The 27,878-nt window shown below is 41.7% G+C and overlaps 1 long non-coding RNA gene across 2 annotated transcripts in view; it reads right to left on the bottom strand.

Annotated features, from left to right (window-relative positions):
* Positions 1 to 6,496: 6,496 nt before the first annotated feature.
* LOC310724630 overlaps positions 6,497 to 27,878 on the bottom strand; it is a 49,215-nt gene continuing 27,833 nt past the window's right edge. Inside the window, exons 1-6 of one of the 2 annotated variants that reach the window (XR_014533111.1) lie at positions 18,963 to 19,025; positions 9,701 to 9,781; positions 9,196 to 9,258; positions 8,896 to 9,105; positions 8,008 to 8,118; positions 6,497 to 6,624 (exon numbers count right to left, since the gene is read on the bottom strand). This is a non-coding gene — a long non-coding RNA (uncharacterized lncRNA). Of the gene's footprint in view, positions 6,625 to 8,007; positions 8,119 to 8,895; positions 9,106 to 9,195; positions 9,259 to 9,700; positions 9,782 to 18,962; positions 19,026 to 27,878 lie in introns of those variants that run through there. The other variant, XR_014533110.1, reaches the window with a different exon arrangement.

The raw sequence follows: 27,878 nt of genomic DNA on the forward strand, positions 1-27,878 counted from the left end.
AATGTTATGTCGCTCAATTTTTTGGCTTGAAGTTTGTGAAACCAGGAAAAAACCCAGGAAAAATCCATAAATTAGCCGCTTCGTTGTTTAAGCTACGGGGTTCAAAACGTGGGAAAAAAGTAGCGGCTTATAGTCCGAATAAATACGGTAATTATTTTCCTGTCAGAATGATTCATACATTCAGTGATTGGACAACTTGCAATTTTTCATTGATAAATAGACAACACTGCAAGCTGTTTATCCCTTTGTATGCAAGTTTGATGTTATGGAGCATATAAAGTTATGAAAAAAAAAGAAGTTACAGTACAGCTTACATTGCAGCAATTAACAGTCTCTCATTCCATTACCAGGCTCATGAAACCACCAGCGCCCTTATACATCTCACAACCTACTCTGTCCTGAAGACTTTCTCAAATTACAAAGCACCGATACTGGACACTCACTCCATGTTATGTTAAACAAACACATATGGCATCATGATAAACAGTCCTAGGTTGGTTAAAAGTTATGGCATTATAGACACACCTATTTAGAGAGACTTAAAACTTACCACTTGTAAGTGGTTACACCAGCAGTGGTAGCTTTGTAGTGCAGGGATTTGAACTTATGACCATCTGATCCAAGGTCCAATGCTTTAACCACTGAGTTACAACCTCCTTGTTTTTTTTTTGATAAATATTTCTTACTATTACATTTTACAACATATTACTTGAAGTGCAATGATAAAAAAACCCTTCATTTAAATAACAGGTGGGACTATCTTGCCACAAAAAAAGCTATTAGGGTTGCAAAAGCCAGTGCACTCTTAGTGCCGGTCCCAAACCTGGATAAATGGGGAGGGTTGTGTTAGGAAGAGCATCCAGCATAAAACATCAAATATGTGGATCACGAATCAAAATTTCATACTGTATTGGTCGAGGCCCGGGTTACTAATGACCACCACAGGTATTGTTAGCCAACAGGGTACTGGTGGAAATTGGGCTACCGTTGGCTGAAGGAGGAAAAGGAGAGGAGGAAAACATCTACAAAGATGGCAGGAAAAGGAGACGTGTAGGAGAGTGGAGGTTTGGGTTGGTACTTCAAATGTTTGTGCTATGACTGGTAAAGGAAAAGAGGTAGCTGATATGATGGAGAGGAGAATGGTAAATATGTTGTGTTTAGGAGACCAAGTGGAAAGGGGGTAAGGCCAGGAACATCGGAGGTGGGTTTAAATTGTTCTTTCATAGTGTGGATGGAAAAATAAATGGTGTAGGGGTGATTCTGAAGGAAGTAAGTGTGTAGTGGAGGTGAAGAGAGGTTCTGATAGGGTGATGAACGTGAAGCAGGAAGTTGAAGGGGTGATGATAAATGTCATCAGTGCTTATGCTCCACAAGTGGGTTGTGAGATGGAGGAGAACGATTAGGAATAAACGATTGGTGATTAGGGCATGTAGGTAAGGGGAACATAGGTGATGAGTAGGTGGTAGGTATCGCCTTAAGGAGAGGACTGTGGAAGGGCAGTGGTAGAGTTTGCGGAAGACTGTAGTGTGAGATTCAGGGAAGAGGTCAGACAAGGGCTCGGTGGTGCTGAAGAGGTACTGGTTGATTGGGCAACTACAGCAGAAGGGATAAGGGGGACAGCTAGAAAGGTACTTGGTTTGACTTCTGGAAATAGAAAGGAAGACAAAGACATGGTGGTGAAATGAGAAAAAGCAGGAGAGCATAAGATAAAAGAGGTTGGCAAAACAGAATCAACAGAGTGATGAGAAAAGTAGGCAGGAGTACATGGAGATGCAGCAGCAAGTGGGGGATGTGGTGAAAGCCAAGGAACAGGCATATGAGGAGCTGTATGTAAAGTTGGACACTAAGTAAGGACAAAAGGATTTATACCAATTGGCCAGGCAGAGGGACTGAGCTGGGAAGGATGTACTGCAAGTTAGAGCAATAAATGATGAAGATGGAAATGTGTTGACTAGTAAGGAGAGTGTTGAGAAGATGGAGGGAGTATTTTGAGCAGCCATTAAACAAGGAAAATGAGAGAGAGAGAATGTTGGATGGTGTGGAGATGGTGAAGCAGGAAGTGGAAAGGATTAGTAAGAAGAAAGTAAGTGCAGCGATTAAAAGGATGAAGAGTGGAAAGTCTGTGGGACCAGATGACATCCCGGTTGAAGCATAAAGATGTTTAGGAGAAATGGCGGTGAAGTTTTTATCCATGTTGTTTAACAAGATTCTGGAAGGTAAGAGGATGTCTGAGGAATGGACCAGGAGTGTGCTGGTACCCATCTTTGAGAATAAGGGAAACCTGCAGACCTGCAGTAACTACAGGGGAATTAAGTTGATCAGTCACACCATGAAGTTATGTCAAAGAGTTGTAGAAGCCAGGCTGAGAGAAGAGGTGACCATCTGTGAGCAACAGTATGGTTTCATGCCGAAGAAGAGCACCACAGATGCATTATTTGATTTAAACAAGTTGATGGAAAAGTATAGACAAGGTCAGAAGGAGTTGCATTGTGTGTTTGTGGATTTAGAGAAAGCGTACGACAGGGAGCCGAGAGAGGAGTTGTGGTATTGTATGAGGAAGTCAGGTGTGTCAGAGAATTATGTAAGGGTGGTGCAGGGCATGTATGAGGACAGTGTGACAGCAGTAAAGTTTGCAGTAGGAACAACAGACTGGTTCAAGGTGGATGTTGGGCTGCATCAAGAATCAGCTCTGAGCCCTTTCGTGTTTGCAGTGGTGATGGACAGGTTGACGGACGAGGTCAGACAGGAGTCTCACTGGACTATGATATTTGTGGATGATATTATGATTTGTGGTGAGAGTAGGGAGCAGAGAGGTGAAGAGGTGAAGATCCTGGAGAGGTGAAGGTACATGCTGGAGATAAGGGGAATGAAAATCAGTAGGAGTAAGACAGAGTACATGTGTGTGAATGAGAGGGAGGGCAGTGGAGTGGTGCGGTTGCAGGGAGAAGAGATGGAGAAGTTTAGGTAACTGGGGTCAACAGTGCAAAGTAATGGAGAGTGTGTTAGAGAAGTGAAGAAAAGACTGCAGGCAGGGTGGAGTGGGTGGAGAAGAGTGGCAGGAGTCATTTGTGATAGAAGGGTATCTGCGAGAGTGAAAGGGAAAGTATATAGGACTGTGGGGTGAGACCTGCGATGTTGTACGGTTTAGAGACAGTGGAATTTAATAAAAGACAGAAGGTGGAGCTGGAGGTAGCAGAGCTGAAGATGTTAAGGTTTTCGTTGGGAGTGACAAGGATGGATGGGATTAAAAATGAGTTTATTAGAGGGCATGTAGGACATTTTGGAGACAAGATGAGGGAGGCGAGATGGTTTGGACATGTGCAGTGGAGGGACATGGGGTATATCGGTAGGAGAATGCTGAGGATGGAGCAGCCAGGAAGGAGGAAAAGAGGAAGGCCAAGGAGGAGGTTTATAGATGTGGTGAGGGAAGACATGCAGGTAGTTGGTTTGAAAGAGGCAGACGTAGAGGACAGAGTAGTATGGAGACCCCTAATGAGAGAAGCCGAAAGAAGAAGAACTATCTTGCCACAGTCATGCTGTCAATTATGATAGTTAATCAGCTCCTTCTAATCCAATGTCCTTCTTGTTCAAATTTAAGAATTGACATATTTATTAAAATTTCAGCATTTACCATATACGCTGAACAATTCTTAAATATCATTCATTTAGATAAGAAAGATAATTAGGAATTGTTTACAACAACTGTCTCTACGCAACTATATGTTACGATGGTTACAGTTGCTTATAGATAAAGCATTAATATAGAACTGTGAAGACAGACAGACAGACAGACAGACAGACAGACAGACAGACAGACAGACAGACAGACAGACAGACAGACAGACAGACAGACAGACAGACAGACAGACAGGAAAAATAGAGCACAACATTTGGACTCTTTCCCAAGAACTACCCAAATGGTTGTAGGTTGTTACAGTTGAGGAGTCTTGGCCTTTAAGTCCTGGGCCACTTCATGCTTGAGGTATGTTCTTATCAAGGTTAAGTTGTAGCTGTTTTCTGGCAGCTAGGTTTAGAGGAGTTTAATGCAGCTATTTTACTTTCCAGATGAAAGTGGTATGTGTGGGCTGGCACTGCCCACCATCACTTATTTGCTGAGGAGGGAAAGTGAAATTTGCAGAAGAAACCCTGGCTTGCTGCTATGACTCCAAATTTAAAATATTATTTGACTTTAAATATTATAGAAATAATATTAACATTTTTTCTAGAAATACTGTCCTTAATAACACATATGTATTTAATAAGAAGAAATGGTTTCAGCTCCTATAGGCAGAATATCTGAAACATACTTGGATGTGCATTAAGGACACAGTAATGTTCATAGTGTGATTACGTGTCTATAATCATTTATAATTTGCCAACTTCAGCAAAACCTACAATCCAGATCATAACCTGCCTTTAAGTAACAACACCAGTCAATGGTTTTGTAATTCACATCTAAACAGAGGTCCTTTCTGTAGTCTCTGGGTGTCCCTAACATCTGATACATGGCAGCCCTTTACTGAGGATGTGACCTATAAACTCTCTGCAGAATACATCAACGAGTCCATGCTGCACAGTCCATCACTTACTGCGGCTCTCAAGAACCAAGTGTGCATACTCGACTCTCATATCAGTCCCCTCAATCTGTGATGAGCTCAGCCTTAACAACCAGTTTAGATGTCTAAGATTATTGCAATTCCAGGCCCCCAGCTAATTACTGGGATAATCTTGAAAGCTGAGCCTGTGTCTCTGGATGCTTCTTGAACTGCTAGAATTTGGCTTTTCCAGCCGCTAGGCATTAACATGAATGACTACAATGATCTAAATTATAATTTTTTTTAAATGTTACAATCAAGCTATAGATTATTTTGCAGCTCCTATTACTTAAAATGTATGAATAAAAAAAAAAGGCCATCAGACACAGAGGGCTTATAATTAATAAACAAAAAGAATTTAAATAAATAAATCTTTTGATGCATGCAGTCATATTTACTGCCCTCCATAATTAGTGACAAGCTTCATAAAAGTGACTCTCAATGGAGTCACTTAATATATGATAATATATTATATAAAATATATAATATAAAATAATATATGTAAGAGCAGCAATTAATGTAAAACCGTTGTTTCACAATTTTACCACAAATTTGACTTTTTTGGTTTTGTGAAGGAAATAATTCCAGAAAAGATATAATAAATAATAATGGCTCTGAGAGGAAAAACAGAGAAGCCTTTTCCTACCATAAGTAGATTGCAAGCTTGAAGTTTAAATAATGCCAATAATGGGCACGATGGTCAATCAGTGAGTGTCTGTGAGCACGGCTGTAAAGAAGAGGGCAGATGGCACTTTTAGTGCATTACGCAGCGTAAACAGCATTTCAATAAGCTCAGGGGACATGTGCTCAACTCTTTGTTTGGTAGCTCATGTAATAAGATAGCTGGCTGTGAGGTAGGATTTGCCAAAGTGTGGTAGTTCCAAAAATGTATAAATAAATAAATGTGGGAAACAAAAAAAATTAAATTAAAAATAACAAAATTATTTGAATGCACTGTATAGTGTCCTATCTGTGACAATTAATGTTCCCTGCTCAGCTTTGAATGATACACTAATTACTTAATTGTTTTCCCTTGGGAAGTGTTCACCGTTCACTTTGGAAAGGGGAGCGCACGGCTCAGAAAATACAGAGCCTCTGATGGTGAAGCAGCTGCTCTGTGTCCTATGTTTTATTAATCATTCACATCTCCCCTCATTAGGTGGTGAGGATGTTACATTTTGCAGGCACCGCTGGGATGCAGTGAGAGTCCGCTTCCAGTGCCATTCGGCCGACTACTTTGCGCAGGTGACCAGTGAAGTGAACTGTCCGCGTCGGGCCAGGAAGGAAAATACAAGCAATTTGAGGTTGATCTTTGACACCAGGAGCGCTGCAAGTTTCCAGCCAGGTAAGGACATTTCTATCATTTTGCACACATCAAGAGACTAAGTAACTAATGGATCACATAGAGGATTTGAAGCTTGTGGTGATAGAAGCAGTATATGTTATACTGTAGTATATGTATAAATTGGATTGAACTTTGCACCTTCCTATGGATCGAGTGTGAAAATGCCAGTAGCAAAAGGTGGTCATTTCTTGCTTCTGTAATTGTGAGACATGTAGAGAAAAAGGAATTAGGGGAATTGGAAGATGCTGGCATGTCTGAGCTCTTTTGTTTAAAAGACAAAATCTGTGAAATTCAGAAGATTAATGGAAACAGTGTTTCAGGACACATAGCACAGACCACAAAGAGAGTGACTATAAATCCAGTAGCAGAAACTGAAATAAATTGACACTCTACAGTTAGCTTTGCAGAATTTTATAAAGCAAAATTTCTAAGAGGGAAAACAAAATCTATCCCTGCCTGTTCTGAGACATATTTTGAGAGTGCACTATGAAGAAAGAGGTGCAAATGAACTCTACAAACAGCTTACCTCTGAGGCACAAAGTAGTAAAGAGACCCCACAAAGTTTCCTCGTTCTGTGTCTTGAATGCAGCAAAAGATCCTGTTTGCATCTCAGGAAGCAGAATTCAGCTTTAAGTATGACCCTATTCTAGTCCAGAGCATGCTTCTTCAACTGTCATCACTGGCCTGCAAAACAACAGCATCAAAAGCGATCTGCAACCTTAACATACATCAGTACAAGTGGACTGTAGAGTGCAGTCATACAGACCAAAGGAAGACATTTGAGCCTGACATTAGCACACAGTGGACAGAAGGATTGGAGTTTTGCAAGATCATTGTGACCCTGTGACCGTATATATAATTATCAGTGTACAGAATCCAACAGACCATGACTTAATGTTAACAGGCAAGACAGTCATCGGCACAGTTCAACCCCTGTAGGGATTAATACGGTAGAAACCGATATCAGCCATGCCTGTGACATTACATTTACATTAGCGGGATTTAGCAAACACCCTTGTCTAGAGCAAAGTACAAAAGTGCTTTGAGTCCCTAACAATGTATTGCACAATCACTAGCCAGCAGAGAGTTGCAGTAGTCCAGTCTCGAAATGACCAGAGACTTAACAAACCCCTGGGCAGCCTGTGTGGACAGAAACAGTTGAATCCTTAGGATGTTGTAGAGAAGAAATCGACAAGGATGAGCACCATTAGGAACATATGAGGAGAACCTTGGTCACCCCAAGGTTGCGAGTAGTGGCTGAAGGGGAGAACAAAGAGTCATGAGTTATTCTAAGATCTTGACCTGGAGATGAATCACCTAGGATGACCAGCAGTTCTGTTTTGCTGGGGTTGAGTTTTAGTTGATTAGCACTCATCCATGAAGATATGTCTGCCAAGCATGCTGAGATCTGCAGAAGCTGTGGCATCTGAGGGAGGAAAAGAAAAGGGGAGTTGAATGTAATCAGCATAGCAGATACCTGGGTTCCACCAGTTGATTTAAGATATTTCGGAGCCTGAATAGCAAATCGTGCAACAATTGAAAGCGGCTTCATTTTAAAAATCTGAGAATAACATTGGTTGCATTGAGAATTGAGAGCTGGCTATTTCACTGAAAGACACTATTCCAAATGCACAAACTTACCAATCAGTCCCTAAACCTCTCTACCAAGAGATGAAAGATTATTTGCCTAATCTTATCGCACAAGGATGGGTGCAGAAATCAAATGCATCATATGCATCCCCAGTAGTATGCGTTCAGAAAAAAGATGGTAGTTTAAGCCTGTGTACTGATTATAGGGAGTTGAACCGAAAAATGTATCCCGACAGGCAGCCTATTTCACGCATGCGAGACATAACGAATAGCTTGGGCGAGAATTCCTGGTTTTTCCTTCTTAAACAAGGGAAAGCATATCAGGGCTTTATTGCCAAGGAAAACAGACCCTTAAACAGCCTTTCTGACCCCTTGGAGGTTATATGAGTGGATTAGGATATGAACACACACTCAGCTTTTTCGCGTTGCATGGAGGAGTGTCCTGGCAAGCTAAGAGATAACATCTGCATTCCTTACCTAGATGACACGTCAGTTTTCAGTCGTTCCTTTGAAGACCATGTGGTTTGCGTTCCCAGACTTCTTACAGCCACACTTTATACTGACTTCAATCAGGGTCTCGGGGCAGTCCTAATTCAGAAGCAAGGTGCAAGATTAGAGTTATTGCTTATGGGTCTTGGGCACTGACAGTTGCCAAAAAAGGGAAATTGGAGTTTCTTGCCTGAAGTGGGCGATCACAAAAAAATTTATGGTTTTGTAATTAACATCTAAACAGAGGTCCTTTCTGTAGTCTCTGGGTGTCCCTAACATCTGATACATGGCAGCCCTTTACTGAGGATGTAACCTATAAACTCTCTGCAAAATACATCAACGAGTCCATGCTGCACAGTCCATCACTTACTGCGGCTCTCAAGAACCAAGTGTGCATACTCGACTCTCATATCAGTCCCCTCAATCTGTGATGAGCTCAGCCTTAACAACCAGTTTAGATGTCTAAGATTATTGCAATTCCAGGCCCCCAGCTGATCACTGGGATAATCTTGAAAGCTGAACCTGTGTCTCTGGATGCTTCTTGAACTGCTAGAATTTGGCTTTTCCAGCCCCTAGGCATTTACATGAATGACTACAATGATCTAAATTATCCTTTTTCTAGGAGATAATGGCATCCTTTGCAGAAAGACGAACAAACAGCCTGTCACAACTAGTTCTACCTGAAAAGTAAAAGCGGTGTGTTTTGAGAGAACTACATGACAACATGGGTAATCAAAGTCTTGATAAAACCATGTCCATTGTCCACAAATACACATTGATGTTGATCACAACGTCACCAAGAGTTGTGTTTGCCTGAAACAGAAGAAGCCGAGTAAGGAAACAAGAGCACCACTTTAGAACATCGTTACTACTCACTCGTTCGAGCATGTTTCCATGGACTTCTTAAATCTGGATGCATGTAAAGGATCCATCATGTCCCAGGGGGTAAGTTTGACAACCAGCTGGTTGCTTAGTTAAAGAAGAGTTGTGGAGTTGCTGGATCAAGGACCACGGTGTATCTGCCCCCAGGAAATGGGCAGGTTGAATGTTTTAACTAAACATGACTCTAAATGTTGAAGACATTGACTGAAAATCAGAAGACAGATTGGATGGAATCCACAAAAAAACTAATTTTTGTGTATAACAACACAAAATGTGAAGTTACAGGATTTTCACCATTCTTCTTATTGTTTGGAAGGTCCCAGAGATTACCCTTTGATCTACTGTTCAGCTTGGCACCTGAAACAGAAACTATTGATTATAAGGAGTATGTGAGACACGAGATGCAGGAAGCATTGGATATCACCAGACAGACTGTAAATATATAGCAGAAAGAAACAAGAGGCACTGTGATGGGAAAGTGAAAGGTTGTGTCTTGGGGATTCCGTTTTAGTGAAGAACTTGACACCTAATGGTGGAACTGGGAAGCTTCGAAATCACTGGGGAGATTCTACACACAGTAATCTGTCAAGTAGTAGGAGAGAGACCAATTTATGAAGTGAAACCAGAAGGTTAAGAAAGATCATGTTTTGTCCACCGTAAGCTTTACCATTAGATATTGACCTTGCTGAGGAAGGAAGAACAAAGGGGCCAGTGAAATGATCAAAACAGGTCGGTAGATGTGAATCAATTCCAGAAGAGGAAGAGGAGGAGGAGGAATATCTTTACTATTGTTACCAACCTGCAGTCCAGACTCAGCAACCTGGGCAAGAAGGTGTTGAGTGCAGAGAGAAAAGTGTACCTGAAGTCCAGTTTCAAAAACCTGCGGAAGGAAACAGAGTTAGTAAAAGAAGACACTAGCTATCCAGTCTGGGAACCTAAAAAGGAAAGTTAAGAAATTAGCCAAGAGGTGGAAAAGGACCATGGAAAAAGAGTTCCAATGGAAAATTAGCAGATACCTCAAAAGGAAGTAATGGAGAAAAAGAATGAAGTTTAAAGAAGGAAGACTATGTAGTTCCAACATATGCCTCTATTCATAACATTCAGTACACACAAGCAATGGGACATTTCCTTCAAACAGGAGGGCATTAAAACCACAAGATATTGCTAGGAAAATCAAATATCTTAGGTGAGTGTGGTAGTTCAAAAAAACAATAAATTGGTGCAAATAATAAATAAATAAATAAAATATATCAGAGTAACACTGAACTTAAAACAAGTGAAAGTGTTCATCGGTTTTACTGTATAGTGTCTTTTCTGTGACGATAAATGTTCCCTGCTCAGTCTTGAATGATATACAGTACATAGACTTACCAGCCACTTTATTAGGTACACCTTAGTAGTACCGGGTTGGACCCCCTTTTGCCTTCAGAACTGCCTTAATCCTTCATGGCATAGATTCAACGAGGTACTGGAAACATTCCTCAGAGATTTTGGTCCATGTTGACATGATAGCATCACGCAGTTGCTGCAGATTTGTCGGCTGCACATTCATGATGCGAATCTCCCGTTCCACCACATCCCAAAGGTGCTTTATTGGATTGAGATCTGGTGACTGTGGAGGCCATTTGAGTACAGTGATCTCATTGTCATGTTTAAGAAACCAGTCTGAGATGATTCGCACTTTATGACATGGTGTGTTATCCTGCTGGAAGTAGCCATCAGAAGATGGGTACACTGTGGTCATAAAGGGATGGACATGGTCAGCAACAATACTCAGGTATTTTGTGGCATTGACACGATGCTCAGTTGGTACTAATGGGCCCAAAGTGTGCCAAGAAAATATCCCCCACACCATTACACCACCAGCAGCAGCCTGAACCGTTGATACAAGGCAGGATGGATCCATGCTTTCATGTTGTTGACGCCAAAATTCTGACCCTACCATCCGAATGTCGCAGCAGAAATCGAGACTCATCAGACCAGGCAACATTTTTTCAATCTTCTATTGTCCAATTTTGGTGAGCCTGTGCGAATTGTAGCCTCAGTTTCCTGTTCTTAGCTGTCAGGAGTGGCACCCGGTGTGGTCTTCTGCTGCTGTAGCCCATCTGCCCAAAGATTCGACGTGTTAATGCTCTTCTGCATACCTCGGTTGTAACGAGTGGTTATTTGAGTTACTGTTGCCTTTCTATCAGCTCGAACCAGTCTGGCCATTCTCCTTTGACCTCTGGCATCAACAAGGCATTTACGCCTACAGAACTGCCGCTCACTGGATATTTTCTCTTTTTCTGACCATTCTCTGTAAACCCTAGAGATGGTTGTGCGTGAAATTTCCAGTAGATCAGCAGTTTCTGAAATACTCAGACCAGCCCGTCTGGCACCTACAACCATGCCATGTTCAAAGTCACTTGAATCACTTTTCTTCCCCATTCTGATGCTCGGTTTGAACTGCAGCAGATCATCTTGACCATGTCTACATGCCTAAATGCATTGAGTTGCTGCCATGTGATTGGCTGAAATTTGTGTTAACGAGCAGTTGGACCGGTGTACCTAATAAAGTGCCCGGTGAGTGTATATATACACTATACTATATATATATATATATATATATATATATATATATATATATATATATATATATATATATGTGTGTGTGTGTGTGTGTGTGTGTGTGTGTGTGTGTGTGTGTGTGTGTGTGTATATATATTTATTTATATATACAGTGAGGAAAATAAGTATTTGAACACCCTGCTATTTTGCAAGTTCTCCCACTTAGAAATCATGGAGGGGTCTGAAATGTCATCGTAGGTACATGTCCACTGTGAGAGACATAATCTAAAAAAAAAAAAATCCAGAAATCACAATGTATGATTTTTAAACTATTTATTTGTATGATACAGCTGCAAATAAGTATTTGAACACCTGTCTGTCAGCTAGAATTCTGACCCTCAAAGACCTGTTAGTCTGCCTTTAAAATGTCCACGTCCACTACATTTAATATCCTAAATTAGATGCACCTGTTTGAGGTCGTTTGCTGCATAAAGACACCTGTCCACCCCATACAATCAGTAAGAATCCAACTACTAACATGGCCAAGACCAAAGAGTTGTCCAAAGACACTAGAGACAAAATTGTACACCTCCACAAGGCTGGAAAGGGCTACGGGGAAATTGCCAAGCAGCTTGGTGAAAAAAGGTCCACTGTTGGAGCAATCATTAGAAAATGGAAGAAGCTAAACATGACTGTCAATCTCCCTCGGACTGGGGCTCCATGCAAGATCTCACCTTGTGGGGTCTCAATGATCCTAAGGAAGGGGAGAAATCAGCCCAGAACTACACGGGAGGAGCTGGTCAATGACCTGAAAAGAGCTGGGACCACCATTTCCAAGGTGACTGTTGGTCATACACTAAGACGTCATGGTTTGAAATCATGCATGGCACGGAAGGTTCCCCTGCTTAAACCAGCACATGTCCAGGCACGTCTTAAGTTTGCCAATAACCATTTGGATGATCCCTACTGTGAAGCATAGGGGTGGTAGCATCATGCTTTGGGGGTGCTTTTCTGCACAGGGCGACTGCACTGTATTAAGGAGAGGATGACCAGGGCCATGTATTGCGAAATTTTGGGGAACAACCTCCTTCCCTCAGTTAGAGCATTGAAGGTGGGTCGAGGCTAGGTCTTCCAACATGACAATGACCCGAAGCACACAGCCAGGATAACCAAGGAGTGTCTCTGTAAGAAGCATATCAAGGTTCTGGTGTGACCTAGTCAGTCTCCAGACCTAAACCCAATAGAGAATCTTTGGAGGGAGCTCAAACTCCGTGTTTCTCAGCGACAGGCCAGAAACCTGACTGATCTAGAGAAGATCTGTTTGGAGGAGTTGGCCAAAATCCCTCCTGCAGTGTGTGCAAACCTGGTAAAAAACTACAGGAAACGTTTGACCTCTGTAATTGCAAACAAAGGCTACTGTACCAAATATTAACATTGACTTTCTCAGGTGTTCGATTTCTCAATAAGTAAATTAAAATACAAAAAAGATCTGGGCAAATTATTTGCCTGTATTATACAATTTATACTTTATATTTTTAGTTTATTTTTATATTCTATTTCTTTTTTACATGTTTAACAGTTTAATATGCATTACACTACATTGTACTCTGTATGAATGTGATATAATGTGATCAAATAAAATTTGATTCAAATATATTGTGTATTTATTAATTTATAACCCGCATTGATGTCGAAAACCACTGATTAACTGAAGAAAAATCTAAATCAATGATGGATCATGATCAGTGGTCACACATTTTTTGTTAAACAGAGACTTGGGTGCATAGTCATGCTGAGAAGGAAAAAAAAGACAGAGAAAGAGTGCAAAGCTGAAAAATAGAATGTACAAGAGATGACACACACAACAGCGGTTAAACACAAACCTTTCTTCCTCCCTTACGGCACATCAACCTCCCTTGGCATTTCATCAGTCCCTCATTAAATCAAAATGCAGTGCTGTATTAATAGCTCGTCAGCACCGTTAACATTTGTTTTATGCGAATTCATTCAAACAAATGAATTTTTGTTTTTTACAAATGGCACAGCTCCCAACAATCGTACCATAAAAAATTAGTCTTGTATTTTGTTGCCCTCCACCCTTGTACGATGAATTTCAATAAGCAACACCGCTGCCTGCACTTTCGCATTAAAGACATTGAAAAATGGCTACGTTTATGGTTTTCAGATATATTTCAGCATAATGCCAGTTCCTTTGCTCAAGGCCACAGGTTGCACAATGAGATAAGGTGATAATGAAGATATATAGAAAATTCTTGACAATGTGTTATTGGGCGAATATTTCTTGGACACGGGGATCTAAAAGGAGAAACAATTTCTTCAGTGGTTAGTAAAGTCAGTACCACGACAGTGAATGCTAATAGAGCGCTGCATGATTCAGAGACAGGGTTCAGTGTATCCAATCTTCTCTGCTGCCTCTGTATTTAGCACAAGTCCTTTAGCTAAATTTATTAGGCAGGGTGTTTCTCCATTTCATAAATACACAGCATTTTTTTAATTGGTACTTTCTGACAGGAAGTAAAAGAGAGAGAGCAGACAACAGCTTAAATTGGTTTTAGGAAAGGGCCGAAAATCCATTTCCCTATAGCTGATAGCAAAGAATGAGGAAAGGAAGTTGGGCATTCAGGGCTTGACAGTCCGTTCCTTATAAAAGCTCATAAAACCACATTTTCAATAAACTCACACAGTAAGGTTAAAATTGCAATGCAGCACAGGAATCACAGATTCCAGATTGTAATAGTGAGGAGATGTAGTATAAGCCTGTGGTCAATTAAAAAAAAAATGTAAATAAAGAAACAGGCTCTGGGAGGAGTAATTAAAGATGTTGGTTATTAAGCCTTAAAGCCTCCTTCCTTCATTGCTTCCAAACAAACTTGTCTCGTTAATAATTAGGGAAGTGCGTCTTGGTTTGCAAGATCTGCATGATTAATTGGGGTTCGTTTTTGCTCTTTGTACTGATTTTTTTACAAGCTCCATCTGCGAAAGTAATACATTCATTGATTACCACATTAGGTCCAAATCATTTTATTAAAATTACAGATATTGGAATGGATGAAGCAAACTGATGACCTTAAAAATTAATGAATATAAAAATACAAATCATGGATTTACTTCACAAGAGCTCATGACTGTGCAAAACCAAAAATCTTTGGATAAGGTAACTGTTTTCTTTGAGCAGAATACAAAGCACTTAACAGTTTAATACCTTACTATTATAAAAAATTTGTCTCCAGGTTACGTATGTAACCCTAGTTCCCTAAAGGGAATGAGATGCTTTGTCAACAACGCTTTGGGAACGATTCCGCATTGTTGACGCTCTAAATCACGTTTGCAATCTGTCCAAACGGAGAGCCGTGACATCACCGGCAGAGTGGCATCACGACCAAGAAGCTATAAAACGTGCATGCGGTGGAGCCAACGCTAGCTTCTGAAAAGGGTATGAAGTGCCGCAGGGATGCAGGGAGTGTAGCAAGGAGACACAGTGTCTCGTTCCCCTAAGGAACCATTGTTATATACGTAACCTAGAGACATTTCCTTACTCGAGCTGCGTTAACAACGCTTTGGAAACAAAAGTACAATCATGCCAGACTGACCAGTCCCTGCCTAGTGTGGATGGGCACAGCTGGAACGCAGGATGGAGGAGCGAGTAGTGGCTCTAAGGTTAAGGTTAGACCAGGCTGCACACTGCGGGTAGAGTGAGCTCTGACCCCAAAAGGAGTGGGGAGACCAGAGGACTCATAGGAGGATGAGATGGCATCCACGATCCAGATGCTAAGGCTCTGCTTGTTCACAAAGAGCCCTTTTTTATAGGGATCGTAGCAAACAAACAATTGCACCGACTTTCTCCACAGTTTTGTCCTGTGGATGTATGTGTCCAGTGCTCGCAAGCGACACTGTCGGTTTAGCTTTTCCTGGTCTCAGTCGCGTCCTGGGCCTCAGCCTCCAGGTGCCATGCAGGAAATGTGTCTCCAAGAGGTGCCTGCCCAGTGACTGCTCAGCAAGCAGAGTACAGTAAGCCATGATAGTGGATACGTAACCTTTCAGGGTAAAAGAAGACAACCCTGAGGCAAACTGCTCCTGTAGGAACTCCAATACTGAACCAACCGGGCAGTTAACTGGGTCCAATTGATTGTGCTCCCACCACAGGGAGAACAGGCATTATTTAGCGCCATACAACCTCCTCGTAGAGGGAGCTCTGGATTGGAGGATAGTCTCCACTACCCCGAAAGAGAGGCCAGTGGCTAAGAACTGTGCCCCCTCAGGAGCCACATCCTCCTTAGCTCCAAGCAGGGGTAAACCAGGGTGCCCCCTGCCTGGGAAAGAAGTTTTTCCTGGGGGGAATCTGCAAGCAGGTTGTTTGAGAAGGGTCATCAGGGCTGCGAACCATGGTCTGTTTTAAGTACCCTGGGATGTAAGCTGCCCTCAAGGAGAGCAGTCTTCCCTGGGTCCACAGGAGGATCTTCTGCTTCAGCCTGTATAGGAGGGCGAGATCGCAGACCCACTGATGGTTGATATAGGAGACCATTAATGTGTTGTCTATACGGACCATGTGGAAAAAAGTGCTTCAAAGCCAGAAGCACAGCTAGCATCTCTAGCCAGTTAATGTGCCAAGTGAGATGAAGCCCACTCCACCGACCTTGGGCAGAGCAGGCCAGCCTTGACCGCTCCTCACCCCATAAAGCAGGGGTGTCAAACTCAGGTGTAATTATATTTGGCCTGCGAGATCATATCAAATGTGTATTAGTGCTGGCCCGCCAGTATATAGCGCATACACCGCTAATACTACAAATCCCAGAATGCTCCGCTAATACTACAAATCCCAGAATGCTTTGTTAGCGCATTGGCGCGTCAGTCAAGACCGCTGAAAAACTCCGCCTACTCAGCGCTGAATTTACACGGAGATTTACCGACTTTGAAGCCCAGAAATGCAGATTTGAACTGCTCAGTAATCCGTTTGTGATTGACGTGGAAAGCGCACAAACCAACCTCCAAATGGAGCTGATTGAACTCCAGTGTAGAGACACGCTCAAGTCAAAGTACGACTCTGTGTGTGCAGCACAGTTTCCATGTTTCCTCCCCGACACACTGCTCCAACTCCGTGCCCAAGCTGCTCAAACGCTCTCTGTGTTCACCAGCACATATCTGTGTGTGTAACTGTTCTCTTTAATGAAGATGAACAAAACACCACTCAGGAGTCTCACTGATAAACATCTTCACTCTATCCTGAGGATTTCCTCAGCTCAGATCCTAACCCCAGACATGATGCACTTGCATCTAAGAGGAGATGCAGGAATCTGTCTTCAACCAATGAATAAATGTTGTCTTTATGCACTTTTCTTACTCCAAGGCATGGACTGTTAATGGTTGAAAGATTGCTTTTTTTTTATTTAATTTTTATTATTTTTGGTTTTGTTGTTGGCCTGTGAAAAATTATTTACATTATAAAGGAATTCGAAAGTCTATAGATAGCGCGAGGCGGACATAATAAGAAACGAATACCACTGATTTGTGTTTTATTTCAAATTTAATTTCTCATTTGTGTTTATAATAATAAACTTTGATTGTTCCAGATTTATGTTTATGCAAAACTAAAGTTTGTTTCCATATGAAAAGGTTCAACATTACATATCTATAGAGAAGGGAAAACATGCTCAATTGCAGTTGTTTTTTCAATAAATATTGAGTTTGGCCTGCGACTTCGTCCCAGTTTTAAATTTTGGCCCACTGTGAATTTGAGTTTGACACCCCTGCCATAAAGGAAGCCACAGTCATTAGCGTTGCGTGGCGATATGAAGCTCCCAGCATGGGGCCTTACGACAGGAATGCAGGTTCTCTCCGCACATCTAAGGTGGTGTGGAGTGGGTTGCCTTTCTGGGAGAACTCTTTGTCTCTGTGCCACCACTGGGATTTAATGTGCAGGAGACCATCATCAAACCCAGCAGTCTCTGGAACTGCATCACAGTGAGTGACTGGCCTTCTCTCATTCTCTTGACCGGTGTGACGATAGACTCAATCTGAGCGAGAGACAGTTGTGCCCGCATAATGGTCCAATCCCACACTACGCCTAAGAAGGTGGTTCTCTGTACTGGAGAAAGCACACTCTTCTTGGCGTTTAGTCTTAGCCCCAGCTCCTTAATACAGGCGAGAAGGAAATCTCAATGCCGGACCTCCAAAAGCTAAAATTGAGCTAATATCAACCATTTGTCAATATAATAAAAAATGTGGATGCCCCAGAGTCTCAGCGTGGTCAGAGCTGCATTCTTACACTTTGTGAATGTGCGGGGTGAGAGTGCAAGGCCAAACAAAAGGACCCAGTATCGGTACGGGGTATTGGAACAAAAGGATGGATATGTGGAAGTAAACATCCCTTAGATATATCGTGACAAACCAGTCCTCGGACCTGATTTGAGACATAACCGGCTTGAGAGTAAGCATCCTGAACCTGAACCTCAGTAACAACCGGTTCAAGGAGCGCAGATCTAGAATAGTACGCAACATTAGAGATAACTGTCCTGATGTCTGTTGCCGTGGATCGCAAGGGCTTGGTGAGCAGAACCAGGGCCTTAAGGGACGATGCTGCACCCAGGGAGAGATAGCCAGCTAGCGTCTCTTCAAACCAGGGGCATCGCCTTACACCCCACTACGTTAGCGTATTGGGAGATATTAGGGGTGAAAAGGCAGGCCTAATATATGGTGTGTTCCAGGATCAAAGCTTGCTTACTAGAAAACAATAATGTCCTTTTTGCCAAAGCATACTGTTTTAATACAATAGTTATAACACGTACAAAACCTGGACAGCAAAAATTATTTTTTTGAATGACATTTTACCAAAGCAAATTGATATTTAGGCTAAATAATAATGGTCAGTTGTTTAAATACAGCTTGGGACGATGAAAATCAGATGCCTATGAATATTTGATGACGCTCGGTCAGAAGAAGCAGGTCGCATATTTGTTGATTCAGATTAGGTAACAAAATGTATTTCAACATTCAGCAGCACAATGAAGAGATAGAACGCAGGTCAAGAGCTTCAGTTAGCATTCACATCAACCATAATGTTTTGGACTATGGCATGAATGTTGGTGCTGAGTTGAGGTTTAGTGCTTCAACTGTAACGTGCAAGCAAGAAAGAAAGCAAACTACAGTGGAAAGAAACTACAGTGGGCAACAAGCTACCATAGCTGGGAATGCTGTATCCCCCATTTCTCAACCGTCTCATATTTTTCAACAGTTGTACAATCAGCAGTTTATGAAATGCCCAGATATGGCAAAAGTACACACATCTTTCACTTAAGTAGAATTACAGATACTCATGTTTTAAAGACTCTGTTAAAAGTTGAAATACTGACTACACTTTTTCACTCAAGTTAAAGTAAAGAAATTTGGGTACTTAAGTAAAAAGTAGCCATTATTACTACCTGTTTTAGCATCACACTGGTAACTGGACCTCAAATCATATTAATATATTAATACAAAAGAATTTCCAATGTTGTTACCTTATGAATGTATCCACGTATCCCCATACTTCCTGTTGCCCTCTGCCATGCTTGTTGCTAGCTTTGTAGCCTACATCTGTGGTGTGTGAGAGCCAGGAAAGATACACCAGTGACAGATTGAAAAAGCCACGCAAAGACAAGAAATAGGTCGATGAGCTGAAAATGGCACGCAGTGAGACGGAAAAATATTGATCATGTCACCAAATAGATTAAAACTAAAGTAATGAACCTGTTTTGAAAATGTAAGAAATAGAAAATACAGATATTTGAGTTAAAATGTTAGAGTGAAAGTAAAATGTTTCCTGAAAAATAAACAGTGAAGTAAAGTACTGGTACCAGAAAGATCTACTTAAGTTCAGTACCAAAGTACTTGTAATTCATTACTTCCTATCTCTGATTTGAAATGCCCAAACCAAACCATCTAGAACCAATAAAATAGTAAAATACATAAATAGTAAAATACATAAAAATTACAGAATCTGCAATAAAACATTACATTTAAAACATTAAAAACAATAACATTTGATTTGATTTGAACATTAATCTGCTGCCACATGATTGTCTCTTCGAATAATTGCATTATTAGACAGGGATAAAGATGTACCTATTGAAGTGGCCAAGAATGTGCAGCATAAGGTGCACATAAACAGCATGGGGCCTACACTTTAGTTGTCAGTAAATGTGATCTTTGCCATCCTAATGAGGCATTGAGAGACAGAGTAAGAAAGCAACATGAAGCTATAGAGGAAAAGTGCCACAGATAATATATTGATGGAATGATGAATAACATCGCTGTTCATTTTTTCTTTTCTGAGCGTGAGTCAATGCACTAATCTCTCTCCCGGTTCTTACCAATCCATCCCTTGAGGGAAACGGAGCACTTTGACTCAGCTTTTGGCAATGTCCTATAAGGGCTATCCACGTCCATCACAATGATGGATAATGCACTGTTTTAGGTCCATCAAAGTACCAAATTTGTGTCACTTGAACAAAGTGGCTGCCTGTTCTAATTCACACCCACATTTCATAATCTAAGGCAATTCTTTTCCTTTTAGTGCTTCAAACTGGAGGTAAAAATTTCAGGCTTCTAGCGCTACAAAAAAAGATGAAGAGTAGATTTACCACTTGTCAAACACTTTCAAACTCTTCCCTTTTCTTTAATGGCAACTTGTCATCCAACAGGTATTTTAAACAGAGCCTCGTCTGTTCAACAAATTCCCCTAGACGTCCCTCGATTGGTATACCTCAGCCTGCCTATCAGACAGGGCCAGAAGCTTGTATACAAAAACTTCTAAATATTTATGTAAGAAATAGGGAGAAGGAAGAGAGAGAGAGAATGAGAGAGAGAGAGAGAGAGAGAGAGAGAGAGAGAGAGAGAGAGAGAGAGAGAGAGAGAGAGAGAGAGAGAGAGAGAGAGATGGAGGTGTCCTTCATGGATTTTGTGGCTACAGTTTTTGTCTCTTGCTGTCAATCTGAACAAGTGGATGCCTTCGATAATGTAGCATAAGAGGCAAGATCTCTAAAACCAAGCCAAAGAAACATGGTTATGATTGCTTACATTATAAAAGACTCTCACCATTTTTTTTAAAGCTGCTGTACAAGAAAAAAGTATTCATGTTGGCAACATGTAATTTTAAACCAAGAATTTCACTCCTATTGCTTCATTTTCTTTGTATTAAAGAAACAAACTCTACTGAAAATGTTGTGTCTCTTTGTAACTTGTAGGTAAGAAAGAGTTGATTCATGGGCAAAGTGAATTATGGACTAAGTCCCATTATTCAGATAATGTACTGAACATAACACCTTTAGACTCCAAAAGCACCCTGCTTTAATAATTGGAATTTGAGTGCAATTTAATAGAATGGTATTGATTTTTTTTTATATATATATATATATATATATATATATATATATATATATATATAATTTATTTGCCATTCCTCTTAATTTTTTCTGTCAGTGCTACCAAGCTGATTAAATAGTAATAAAGCATATCGGCTAAGCGGTATTTACCACATTGCCTTTAACTCCAGCGTGATAAAGAACCTATAAAGACTGTTTATGACAATTATAAACAATAAAAATGTTGAAGATTTAAACCAGGATGAATTTTGATTCAAGCAATCAAGGGGGGGGGAGACCCACCTTTGTGTTGAACACTGCCTTAAAGCAACCTAAAAAGAAAATAAACTACATCGATGTTGCTTGTTAATTACACAATGAAAACCCATGCACAGGTGCTAGATTTTGGGTTAAACATTATATACAATTTAAATTAAATGGTGTCTTGATACATTTTCCTTACTACAAAAATAAACACAGCCTGGTTTGCATGGCTTTTTGTTTTCAGCTAATGAAACATTCCACATTATAAACTTTATTATAAATTGTGTTTGATTTATTCTTAGCAGCATAAACTGAAATGTATGCACTGGGGGGCGGGGGGGGGGGGGGGCGGGGGGGGCGGGGGGGTTGTGTTTAAATAAAACAATGAACAGACAAGGCAGCCATGTCTGAAGCAGAATTTCTTGGAGTACCTTTTTATTTTAAAATCTCCCCAGCCTTTAATTTGCATGCTTATTCATGTAATCTGGTGTAGCCAATACACCTACCTGTATGTTTTTGGGAGGTGGGAAGAAATTGGAGATACTGGATAAAACTCAAAAACTGAGAAAACTGTGAAACATCGCTTCGACAGCAACCCAAACTCTGGGAGCTTAAGAAAGAAAAAAAAAAAGTTAAAGTAGTTCCTGCTTGGATGCTTCTTACAAGTCATATTAATAGGCAGGGGTGGCACAGTGGTTAAGGCTCAGAGACTCACAAATGTAAGTCCCAGAACCTCCAAGCTGCCACAGTTGGGCCATTAAGCAAGACCGTTAACCCTCTCTGCTCCAAGGACATGGTATTTTAGCTGACTGAGCTCTGCTCCATAATTCCTGTTAGAATATTCGATGAAACTTTTTAGAAATTTCCCCACTGTGGGACAAATAAAGGTTTATCTTATCATAACTGAACTATACTGTATGTACACTACATGGATAAAAGTTTTGGGATGCCTGACTTTTCTAGCCATATGTGGTTCTTTCCCAAACTGTTGGGAAATGTCAGAGGGATGCAATTGTATAGGATGTCTTTGCACTCAGTAGAATAAAATTTTCCCTTTACTTGAACTAGGAGACCCAAACCTGTTCCATCATCTAATTGTCCCTGGGTATAAAACGAGCTCCATGAAGATATGATTTACATGAGTTGGAGTAGAAGATCTTGCGTAGTCTGATATAGAGCTCTGAAATCAACCCTATCAAACACTTTCGGGATTAACTGGAATGCTGTTTGTACACAAGGCCTCCTCACCTCACCTACATCAGTACCTGACTTTACTAACACTCTTGTAGCCGAACAACCACAAATCTCCACAAGCACACGCCAAAATCTAGTGGAACATTTTCCCAGAAGAGTGAAGATTATTATAACAGCAAATGGGGACTAAATGTGGAATAGGATGTATAAAAAGCACATATGGTCATATGGTCAGGTATATATATATATACTGAGTATATACTACTAATCCAATTATAAAAAGTGACAGGCAAGTTGTTCAGAGCGAGAAGCTTTTCTTTATAACAAAGTTCATTGTTTATTTACGCAAATTCCCAGGCAACTGTCAGATTCCCTTCTTTTACTCCCTCAACACCAACAGCATCCTCAAAAAAACATCCTTTCACAGCAGTGTCTAAGGGGAGATTTACTGTCGTGTTTGCTTTGCTGCTATATTTTATCTTCCTCCTTTTCTAATTACACTTGACAATTATTAATGTCTGTAAACGAAAAAGGCTCATCTTGAGTTCTTTGTGTAGTTGTTGTTCCTTAGCTTCTAGTTTGGAAACCTTTCTGATAAAGAAACACTTTATGGTCCTTCACAGATTCTTTCTCGCAGAGGAAAGATTTAATATAATTTTATTCATAAAGCACAATAAATAGCCTTTCGTGTGAATGATGCTATCTACAGACATTTTCCTTTCCTTTAAACTGTGCTGTGTTAGCATAAGATTTGTTGTATACAGTACCAGAAATGCACATTGAAATAAACAAACCTAATCAGTGTTTTAATTCAAAATGAGTCCTTTATCCTTAAATATCTCTTAAAAAATTTCAAATATTGTATTGTATTGTAAGTCCATCTAAAGAGAATCAATACAATGGTGTGAACATTAATTTGCACAGTGTGCCAATAGCCTACACACAAGTCCTTCAGTAGGTGTTATAATCTGCATCTTAACAAATTACACTCTAATTAGGTACACTGCAATAAGGCAGTTAGGCAAAAGCAGAAATGTATTGCTCATTACTCACTGCATTATTTGCATGACGACCATTTTGTTCTCCATCAGAGCTTGGCTCTGTGAGGGCAATTCATTATGAACTGCTGTCAGTCAGCTGTAAATTATCCATTAGTGAGCATGATATCCTGCAAGTGAGAGTAATTCACATGGCTTTTAAATAACTCTAATCAAGGGTAGACGATAAAAGACAAAAACTGCTGGAGAAATGTACCAGCATTATGGTAGGTAAAGCAAGTTACTAAGAGTTAAACCAATATCCCAGGTATATACTACTTGATAGAATATACCTAGAGCAAATGGTTACATAGATAATGTTTTTGATCATGTCCCCTTCTTCTTTCTTGACCTGCCGTATTTATTTTTAGCCCTTGACTCAAGAGAGCGTCTGCTCCCTAGTTTATGTGGCCCGAGATATACACTGCCCTTATGGAGAGCAGCTTCCCCTGGGCCCACAGGAGGAGCTGATGTGCCAGCTTGTACAGAAGAAGAGATTGCCGAAGTGGTGTCCATATACAGATATACAGACCACAGCCAGTATCTCTAGGCAATTGATATGCAAAGGGGCCTTTCCCAGAGACCCAGAGACTCATGACCGCCCCCACCTAATGCGGGACGCATCTTTTGTAAGCATTACGTGACCACCAGGAACTGAGACAGAAACCTCTCTACACATCTAGGGCATGTACAGTTTGCCACATGACCTTGATCTTACAGAGTGGATTGCCCTTCCGAGAGAACCCTCGGGTTTTGAGCCACCACTAGAGGGGTCTCGTGCAGATGTCCAAGTGGAAGCACATTGGACGCTGCTGCCATCAGACCGAGCAGTCTTTTTACTGCTTTACAATGAGTAACTGGCCTTCTCTCACTTTCTTGATAGGGGACAACTGCGCCCACATAAGGGTCGAAATTCCATACTACGCCTAAATATGTGGTTCTCTGCGATTAAAGTCCAAGATGGCGCCGGTGAGGTCGGCTGCTGTCACGACTGCTCCGGCTACGTTTTTTCTTTTTTTGTTTATTTTATACTTTTATTTAATTAGTTTCAGTTCCATCTACACAAGATGGACATCATTAGATATGACAGAGACACTCATATCTATTGGTGTACAATGCACACACCTTTCGCTTTTAAACCCGGACCCATGCTGACCGAGCGAGATCCTGAGGGAAAACAAAGGACGCGACCCGTACCGGCGTCCGCGAGGAAAACGAGCCGGCATCAGGAACAGGCTAAGGGCACGCGCACACCGCGCTCCCTTACCTAGTATCCTGTTAGCCAACGTCCAGTCACTGGAGAACAAGTTTGACGACCTCAGGGCAAGGGTCAAGTTCCAGATAGACATTCGGGACTGCAACCTTTTCTGCTTCACCGAGATAGGGCTGAACCCAGTGGTACCGGACCACACCATCCAGCCGGCCGAGTTTTTCTCGGTTTACGGCATGGACAAAACACTGGAGTCGGGGAAGTAAAGAGGAGGTGGAGTGTGTCTGATGGTGAACAACCACTGGTGCGACAGCGCGAGCATCGTTCCTCTTTCACGCTCCTGCACACCAAACCTGGAACTAATGACCATCAAATGTCGGCCCTTCTATCTACCTCGGGAATTCAGCTCGGTCATAGTCAGTGCCATTTATATTCCACCTCAAGCGGACACGGACACTGCAGTATGGGACTTACATGAGACACTAACACAACACCAAACATAGCATCGGGACACTGCGCTCATTGTGGTCGGAGATTTCAACAGTGCCAACCTCAAGCGCGCACTACCGAACTTTCATCAGCACATCACCTGCCCCACCAGGGGTGAAAGGACACTGGACCACTGCTACACAACACTAAAGAACAGCTACAAGTCACACTCACGTTCACTGTTTGGGAAATCGGACCATGCCGCCATCTTCCTCATGCCTGTTTACAAACAAAGGCTGAAACAGGAAGCTCCGGTTCAGAGGGAGGTCGCGCGCTGGACTGACCAATCGGTGGACGCTCTGCAGGACGCTTTGGATGACGCAGACTGGGACATGTTCAGGCACAGCTCTGATGACGTCAACATGTTTACGGATTCATCGGGAAACTAGCGGATAATACGGTGCAAAAAACCACTATCAGAACGTTTCCCAACCAGAAGCCATTGGTGGATAAAACCATCCGCGACGCTCTGAGATCCCGCTCCCCTGCCTACAACACGGGGCTCGCCCCCCGGGCGAGGAGACATGGAGGAGTACAAGGCTGCGTCTTACAGTGTTCGCAGAGCGGTGAAGGATGCAAAGCGGCGCTACGGGAGAAAACTAGAGTCACAGTTTCAACATGGTGGCTCTCGGAGCCTGTGGCAGGTACTAAGAACAATAACGGACTATAGAACACCATCTTCTAGAATGGTGAATGCGGACGCTTCTCTGGCAGACGAGATAAATACCTTTTACGCTCGTTTCGAGGCTGCAGCTAACCACGCTAGCGGCACTATCGGCACAACCAGCACGCACGCCGAGAGAGCCAGAGAGGTAAACACGTTCACCATCTTGGAGCATGACGTGAGGAGGGCATTCAAGAGGGTAAATACCAGGAAGGCAGCAGGACCAGATGGCATCACAGGTCGGGTTCTGAAAGCCTGCACTGACCAGCTAGCACCAGTGTTCACTGAGATATTCAACCTCTCACTGGAGCAGTCTGTTGTCCCCTCATGTTTCAAACAGTCCACCATTGTTCCTGTCTCGAAGAAACCCCAGCCCGCCTGCCTTAACGACTACCACCCTGTAGCTCTGACCTCAGTAGTGATGAAGTGTTTCGAGAGACTGGTCAGAGACTTCATCACTGCTTCACTACCGAACACACTGGACACTACAGTTTGCATATCGTCAGAACCGTTCTACTGAGGATGCCATCGCTCATCTCCTCGCTCATCTCCTTCACACTACGATGAGCCAATTTTGTTTTGTTTTGAAATTGCCAAGCAGCTTGGTAAAAAAAGGTCCACTGTTGGAGCAATCATTAGAAAATGGAAGCTGAATTAGAAGCAGAAACCTGACTGATCTAGAAAAGATCTGTGTGGAGGAGTGGGCCAAAATCCCTCCCGCAGTGGGTGCAAACCTGGTGAAAAACTACAGGAAACGTTTCACCTCTGTAATTGCAAACAAAGGCTACTGTACCAAATATTAACATTGACTTTCTCAGGTGTTCAAATACTTATTTGCAGCTGTATCATACAAATAAATAGTTAAAAAAATCATACATTGTGATTTCTGGATTTTTCTTTTTTTTTAGATTATGTCTCTCACAGTGGACATGCACCTACGATGACAATTTCAGACCCCTCCATGATTTCTAAGTGGGAGAACTTGCAAAATAGCAGGGTGTTCAAATACTTATTATATATACAGTGGGTACGGAAAGTATTCAGACCCCGTTAAATTCTTCACTCTTTGTTATATTGCAGCCATTTGCTAAAATCATTTAAGTTCATTTCTTTTCCTCATGAATGTACACATAGCACCCCATACTGACAGAAAAACACAGAATTGTTGACCTTTTTGCAGATTTATTAAAAAAGAAAAACTGAAATATCACATGGTCCTAAGTATTCAGACCCTTTGCTGTGACACTCATATATTTAACTTAGGTGCTCTCCATTTCTTCTGATCATCCTTGAGATGGTTCTACACCTTCATTTGAGTCCAGAAATTTTTGATTATACTGATTGGACTTGATTAGGAAAGCCACACACCTGTTTATATAAGACCTTACAGATCACAATGCATGTCAGAGCAAATGAGAATCATTAAGGTCAAAGGAACTGCCTGAAGAGCTCAGAGACAGAATTGTGGCAAGGCACAGATCCGGCCAAGGTTCCAAAAATTTTTTTGCTCCACTTAAGGTTCCTAAGAGCACAATGGCCTCCATAATCCTCAAATGGAAGACGTTTGGGACGACCAGAACCATTTCTAGAGCTGGCCGACCGGCCAAACTGAGCTATCGGGGGAGAAGAGCCTTGGTGAGAGAGGTAAAGAAGAACCCAAAGATCACTGTGGCTGAGCTCCAGAGATGCAGTCAGGAGATGGGAGAAAGTTGTAGAAAGTCAACCATCACTGCAGCCCTTCACCAGTGGGGCTTTATAGCAGAGTGGCCCGACGAAAGCCTCTCCTCAGTGCAGGACACATGGAAAACCCGCATGGAGTTCTCCAAGATGGTGAGAAATAAGATTCTCTGGTCTGATGAGACCAAGATAGAACTTTTTGGCCTTAATTCTAAGCGGTATGTGTGGAGAAAACCAGGCACTGCTCATCACCTGTCCAGTACAGTCTCAACAATGAAGCATGGTGGTGGCAGCATCATGCTGTGGGGGTGTTTTTCAGCTGCAGGGACAGGACGACTGGTTGCAATCAAGGGAAAGATGAATGCGGCCAAGCACAGGGATATCCCGGACGAAAACCTTCTCCAGAGTGCTTTGGACCTCAGACTGGGCTGAAGGTTTACCTTCCAACAAGACAATGACCCTAAGCACACAGCTAAAATAACGATGGAGTGGCTTCACAACAACTCCGTGACTGTTCTTGAGTGGCCCAGCCAGAGCAA

The sequence above is a fragment of the Silurus aristotelis genome, assembly GCF_946808225.1.
Source record: "Silurus aristotelis genome assembly, chromosome: 4".
NCBI classification, from domain to species: domain Eukaryota; kingdom Metazoa; phylum Chordata; class Actinopteri; order Siluriformes; family Siluridae; genus Silurus; species Silurus aristotelis.